This window comes from Octopus bimaculoides, chromosome 16 (genome assembly GCF_046866305.1).
Source record: "Octopus bimaculoides isolate indiv1 chromosome 16, ASM4686630v1, whole genome shotgun sequence".
Lineage (NCBI taxonomy): Eukaryota > Metazoa > Mollusca > Cephalopoda > Octopoda > Octopodidae > Octopus > Octopus bimaculoides.
This window is the reverse complement of record NC_142943.1, coordinates 11230356-11237855: the sequence shown is the minus strand read 5'-3', so window position 1 is coordinate 11237855 and position 7500 is coordinate 11230356. Positions and strand designations below refer to the sequence as shown.

The following is a 7500-nucleotide window of genomic DNA, read 5'->3' as shown; positions in this document are numbered from 1 at the left end:
CGGCGTAAGCTTAAATAATAAACCGCGTTAGATGAACCGCAATATGGTGAGGGATTACTGTACTCGTGTCTGTGGTATACTCAGACACAACTAACGCATCATTAGTTCGAGAAGTTGGTCGAACAACTGAATCCTCATCGTCGAACGACGGAGAGATACCACGACGACGACGACGACGACGACGACGACCGCCACCACCACTGTCGCCACCTTATCACTACCACCCTTATCAGTAATGTGTTCCCCACCCCACCTCCCTATCCCTTCCCCTCATCCCATCCTCTTACCATCACCTACCACTACTACCATTACCAGCAACACATAACCCCCCACCTCCATCACCACTACCAGTGCCATCACCTCCACCACTTGATTACAGAAGGACAAGGCCAGAAACTGTAAACTATTTATTCCGACACCAACTTTCTGTCAACTCATCGTCCTACTTCCGATTTTTATTTATTTATTCATTTATTTTATTTTATTTTAAATAAAAGAGGGATTGTCGTCGTTTTGGTTCCTTCCAAATAAATTAAAGCGTTTCGAAAAAATTCTATCGTCTGCTTCAATCATTTCAGACAATCGGTTTAACGAAAATGCAGACTTATATATGTAGGGATACACATAAACGTATATAGTAAGTATCTATCTATCTATCTATCTATCTATCTATCTATCTATCTATCTATCTATCTATCTATCTATCTATTCTATTCTATCTATCTATCTGTCTGTCTGTCTGTCTATCTGCGCAAGCATACATATAAGCATACTTGTAACTCACACATATTTATATACATATGTACATATATATGTATATGTGTATGTATGTAGGCAAATCAAAAATAAGAACAAAAATAAAAACAAAACCAACAAAAGCCAACGGACGTACACAGTGAATGTATAAGGTTGACGATATATATACATATACATATATATACATGCATATACATATACATAAATACACACATATATATATACATGCGCGTGTGTGTGTGCATGCGAACATATATATATATATATATATGTTCAAATACATGTACGAGTGTGTGTATGTGTATGTATAAGTGCAGTAGCGTGTGTAAGCAATTTTAGGCATGTATGTGTTTCGCCTGTGTATGTAGGCGTGCGTATGATCTACACTAACGCACACACACACACACACACACACACAATTCTCCCTGATTCTCTTTGACTGGCGCCATGATGAAAGGCCTAACTTTATGGCTACTAAGACTAGAGATAGTGTAAAATCTCAGCCAGAAATGATAGTCAGGTTTATTAACGCCCGTTTCCGAGATAGTAAAGCTTCTGTTAGCAATCTTCAGTGTATAGCTGCAGGTCTGACGTTCTCTGCTGGTAACTGAAAGACAGCTATAAAAGAATGGACGAAATGCTTTGATTGGTTTCTCACTCGGAGGAATAGCCATGTGATCTCCTCACTTTATCGTAGTAATAGCGATGATGTATGAATGTATATATGTATGCATGTATGTATGCGTGTATGTATGTATGTATGCATGTATGTATGTGTGTGTGTATGTATGTACGCATGCATGTATATATACATAAGTGTATGCTTGTGTGCCTGTAAGTGTGTCTCAGTATGTGTGTGCCTGTGTGCGGGTGTGTCGTACACATGCACACTTCCATTTACACGAACACGAAACGTGCGTACACGCCTCCCTCTCTCTCTCTCTCTCCATCCATTCATCTGGCAAGCTAGCTACATACACAAACACACGCATGCACACACACACACACACACACACACATATATGTTTATATATATGCATGTATATGTATCTACACACATAGACGTACATTATATATATACATACACACACACGTACAAATTTATATATATATATATATATCATATATCATTTTTCACAGGAATTTTCAATGGCCGGATAACTGAAGAGATGTTGGTGTGGGCTCCCACCCCGGCATCCGAAACTCGGAGTTTTATCATGGCTACCAAATAAGTGTCACATATTTTTACAGATAAATTCCTCTATTTACATAATATCGAGGTCTCTTTCTTTTCTTTTGTTGTCCTTCCTATCAATATATATACGTACACCAATACGACATACACTCACACACGTACATGCGTACACATATAACATTGTCGAAGTTGGCTCGCTCGAGAGTGCTCGGGAATACCAACCAATCGGACAGACGTGTTTCGATACTAGTTTTACATTGTGTTTCTGACGAAGATACTTTGATTTCAACCGCTCATTTCATAACGGACTCAAATATCCTCCTTGTGTATCCGGTAAAACTTTCAACAAAGTTAACTGCTATCAAGAACAACTCTCTCGGACGACTGCTCCTATCTACCCGGCCAACTGCATCCACTCACCCGGACAACCGCCTACTAATAATTGTCTCCAGGCAATTATTAATTACATGGTAAAATGCGAGCAATCTTAAGAATATAAACCTAGAAAATTACAGAAGTTATTACACTTGAAAAAGTTCGGGACATCTACTAAAGTACAGAACAAGAAAATGTTTACTTAAAATATTGCAGTTAAGGATAAAATTTCAAATAAAATATATAAGCTTTTATTAAAACTAAAAATTTTGTTACAAGTTATTACTTCTGTTTGTTTATTGTTACTTCTATTAAAAATAAAAATTAAATTGAATTAAAATATTTTTTGCACTTTAAAGAAATTCATTTTTTTAATTATTAATTAATAATTAGAAATTTGAAAATAGGTTATAAAAAATAATAGTAGTACATAATTAGTTAGTACAATAAATAGAATAATACAAAAATTAGTTACTTATTGCAGTAAAATCTACCTATAACAACAAATTCACACTAAAATTTGCTTGAGTTATTGCCAACTCTTCACATTTTTAGTCTTGACCCAATGCCTATTTTTTTACATAACGAATTTGCCTATCATATATAGTATTCTATTTTGCATAAAACTTTAGCTATATTGGTACTTCTGGCTCTCATTTTTAAAGTATTCTAGTGTGTCAATATTTTAACAAAATGATGGTACCTTTTTTTTAATTATAATTTTATTTTGTAAATTAAAATCAAATAATTTTTAATATTCAAATTTTATCCTTAGCTGCAATATTTTAAGTAAAAATTTTCTTGTTCTGTATTTTACCAGTTGTAATAAGTTATTGTGAACTTTTCCAAAGTGTAATAACTTGTCCTGTAATTTTCCAGGTTTATAATCTTAAGCATATTATTTCTCTTGCTCGCATTTTTTCATGTAATGCAAGTTTTTTTTTTCCAGGCTATGTTATTATGCTAATTAATAATGTGTCAAATGTGTCAATTAATGGTATCGTTGATAATTTTTTCCTTCCGTCAATGATGCCGGTGACATAAATCAAAAGTCCCCTTATTGAACTATATTCATAAAAAGTATAGAACTATATTATCATCCTCAAATTTGAGAAGCAAACACTGATAACTTTTTTCTTTTAAAATTTCATTGCATGAGATTGATACCATGAAATTCTTCGAATTGAGCCCTATCATTTAAGCTTAATTAAAATATAGTTTGCTTTTAAAATAAAAATGTTAATTATATTTAAATCCAATTTTTTGCCTTATTTTTTTTTTCATGATTTTTACCTCACAACGTTTTTGATACAAATTTTTGTTGCAGGGAACAAAACTATGAAATTCTTTATGATTTCTTTTATCATTGAAGCTAATATAAATATATTTTGCTTTTAAAATAAAGAAAAAAAAGTTATTTAGATCTAAACTTGATTGGTGGCGTTACTTACTCTCCTATTGCTACAAATTTTGATACAAACTTTTTTTCTACTGGATTAAATCTCATTTTTTTTACGCCAAAATGTAGCTCAGGACCAGTTCTCTTCAAAAATGTTAACAGTTTTCAATTTGGCTAAGAACTGAATTGGCGACAAGCTCTGAAAGGTGCTGCGTGTGAGTAAATTGCGGCCTTAAGAATATTATTCAATTACTACTACCGTAGTTGAATGATTATATTTGAATATAAGCAACTTTGATAATGTAAGCATTATCGATGTCACATACTGTTTGTGTTTTGTTTATATACTCATTAGCTGTGCGATAGCGTCCTGGGGGAAAAGTCCCTTTAAGAAAATACCGAGTACTTCAAACCAGGCGAGGCAATTCGCTCTGTATGTAATCGAGAACGATGGATATTGATAATTCACTGTTTTCGCTGCTCATAGGCATCGTGTACTCGAATGACCTCGAGACGAATTAGAATACTGATCTGAGGTATATATGCAAATAGTGTAGAGTCTATCTGCTTATGTACAACAACGCCACACAAGTAATACGATATTAAATTTGAATTATAAGCAACTCTAATAATACATAAATAATCGATGTTACATACTTAATGCATGTATTTTGTTTATGCGCTTATTAGCTGCGGGTTAGCATCAGAGGGAAAAGTCTCTTTAAAACGCCGAATGTTAAAAAGACACTGAATAACGCAAACCAAACGGGAAAATTCCCCACGCAAGTGAACGAGGACGATGAATAATATCAATAAGACACTGTTTTTGCAGCTGCAATAATTAATTCTAACAATTAGTAATTATTATGTCTATGTATGGTCTACAACAATTTGCAATTTTGATGGAATAAACATGCATTATTTATACAGAATCGGCTGCAACGATTTCATAGATGGTACCAACGACCTCATAACGGCAGGATCAAACAAGAAATATCGACAGTGTGGTATCGAATATTTAAGAAATGACTTTATTGCATCGCCCCCACACAAAGCATTAAAAATGTTCTTTATTTGCCAAGAAGTGATTTCCAATAAATCTAAGAAACCTTCAGGATTAGAAAAGTGCCTGGAAATAATTCATATTGGCGTCGGCGTGGGTGTGCGTGGTAAGAAACTTGCTTCCCAACCACGTGGTTCTGAGTTCAGTCCCACTGCGTGGCACCTTTGCTAATTGTCTTCTACTAAAGCTTCGGGCCGACCAAAGCCTTGTGAGTGGATTTGGTAGACGGAAACTGAAAGAAGCTTAACGTATGTGTGTGTATATATATATATATATATATATATATATATATGAGTGTGTGTTTTGTATGCGTGTGTGTGTGTGTTTTGTATGCGTGTGTGTGTGTGTCTTTGTTTGTTCCCCAACACCGCTTGACAACTGGTGTTGTATTTATGTCCTAAAACTTAGCGGTTCGGCAAAAGAGATCGATAGAATAAGTACCAGGCTTAAAAAATGATAAGTACTGGGGGTCGATGTATTTGACTAAAGAGACTTCAAAGCGGTTCTCCAGCATGGCCGCTGACTAATGATTGAAACAAATGAAAAATTAACAAAAAGATATAGAGAATTACTGTCTTTGATGGCATAAAAAACATACGGGTATATTAGATGCACTCCAATTTCAGCAGCGCGTATTCAGGAGAAAAAGTGTTTTTAGTACATTAAGTTATGTAATATGGGCCCAACTTTGCATACAGGAAACGAGGTAATTTTTTGAAACGTTTTTTGAAGGAAAAAGTGTCTTGAATGCCATTAAATACGCTATTTTGTTTTGAAGCAATTCAGGACCAATTTTGCAGACGGCCGACGTTTCAACAGAATGCATGAAAATGAGGAGTTTCGTATCTCTTACAATTCTTCATACCTACTCTTCCGGGCCAGAAAACCACATACTATTGACGAAGAATTGATCCTAGTAGCTGTTGGTGAGGTTCTCCATAGCATGTTATACAAACCAGCAACTGAAATAATCAATAAAATTCCTTTGAGGAATAATACAATGCAATGTCGAATAGACAAAATAACCAAAGATCCGATTTTTTCTAAGGCCTGCCTAAATTTTGTTACAACTATATGAACCAACTCTACGAACATAAACTAACATTAAGAACTCATTCGAGACTTTAATGTTAGTTTATGTTCGGTTATAAAGGGAGAAAAAACACACAGAGGCAAAAAACACAAGAGTTTATTATTTGCTAGACATTTGGTAACAAATTCTAAGAGGAGAATCGATAATTCTTGCAGAAGAGATATTTTCTTTCTCTCTCTTTCTTCCTTCCTTTCTTTCTTTCTTTCTTTCTTTCTTAAGAGAAATGTGTTATAGCAATACGTCATTTCAGCAAATAAAATCAGAAAGAATTATTCTCTCACTTGACAGATTATTCAGACAACAATGCCTGTGTGGTTAAAAAAAACTTGCTTTGCAACCACGCGGTTTCAGGTTCAGTTCCACTCCACAGCACCTCAACCAAGTGTCTTCTACTATATAGTCTCGGGCTGACTAACGCTGTGTGAGTGGATTTGGTAGACGGAAACTATATGGAAGCTCGGTATATATATCAATTTAATTTGTGTTCGTGGGAAGAACCATTTTAACGATGTGTACTGCCTTAATTCTTCGAAACGCCGGAGTTTTAATGGTGGCAGCTGATGAAGGGGATGTTTCTATGTGGCCTGCTTGTTTGTTGCACCTTGTTTACCATTTTTGTCCTTGTTCTTTTGCCACGTCATGTACCCAGTTATGTATCTATATGTACATGTGGATGAACGTATATACATACATGTACATATATATGCATATACTCATATATTGTTTGTATATATATATATCTATGTATGTACGTATGTATGTACGTACGTATGTATGTATGTATGTGTGTGTGTCTTTGTATTTATCCTGAGAGCGCGTGGTTTAGTAGTTAGGGATATTCGGTTCACAATCGTAAGGTCGTGAGTTCGATTCCCGGCAGCGTGTTGTGTCTCCTTGAGCAAGACGTTGTTCCAGTCCAATCGGCTGGCAACAATGAGCAGTACCAAGAGCCAGTCTTGTCGCATTTTGTTTCACGCTGAATCTCGCTAAGGACTACGTTAAAGTTACGTGTGCTTGTGGAGTGCTCAGCCACTTGCACGTTAATTTCACGAGCGGGTTGTTCCGGTGACCGGATCAACTGGAGCACTCATCGTCGTAATCGACGGAGTGCCAGTTTGTCTTCTATCCATCGCTCGACAACCAGTGATGATTTCTTTACATTCCCGTAACTCAACACTTCGGTAAAAAGGAACCGATACAATATGTACCAGACTTAAAAATAAGCAGTGGGGTCGATTTGTTCCTCTAAAACCCTTCAAAGCAGTGAAAGCGACGAACAGGGCCGCTGTCAAATTACTAACAAAAGTAGAAGAATGATAGAAGGGGGGAAAAAAAGAATTTAATCGCGTGTTGAAATACGCCACGCAAGTTTGCTGGTTGTTTATAGAACGTCACTTGTCTTATTTTACAAGTCTTCTTGAGAGACATTTAGGAATTCTTTGGAAACAATGATGTTTACATGCGAGATGACTTAAAGAAGTTTAAAACTGACTTAATTTTATATGTTTGGTTTATATTTCAAGTTAAAAGGAATGGATATGCAGCTGTATGGAGACAAACAGTTGATTTAGACAATAAAAGTTATTATATGTGCATTCGTTTCGTAGATTGTTGTGTTC

General features: G+C 35.4%; 1 long non-coding RNA gene across 3 annotated transcripts in view; it reads left to right on the top strand.

The window, feature by feature from the left end:
• The window catches only part of LOC128249696 (uncharacterized), a 152382-nt gene extending 148871 nt beyond the window's left edge, over positions 1-3511 (top strand). For all 3 annotated transcript variants that reach the window (XR_016244579.1, XR_016244578.1, XR_016244577.1), the window contains 2 exons: positions 579-637; positions 1897-3511. This is a non-coding gene — a long non-coding RNA (uncharacterized LOC128249696). The remainder of the gene's footprint in view (positions 1-578; positions 638-1896) is intronic.
• Positions 3512-7500: the final 3989 nt, after the last annotated feature.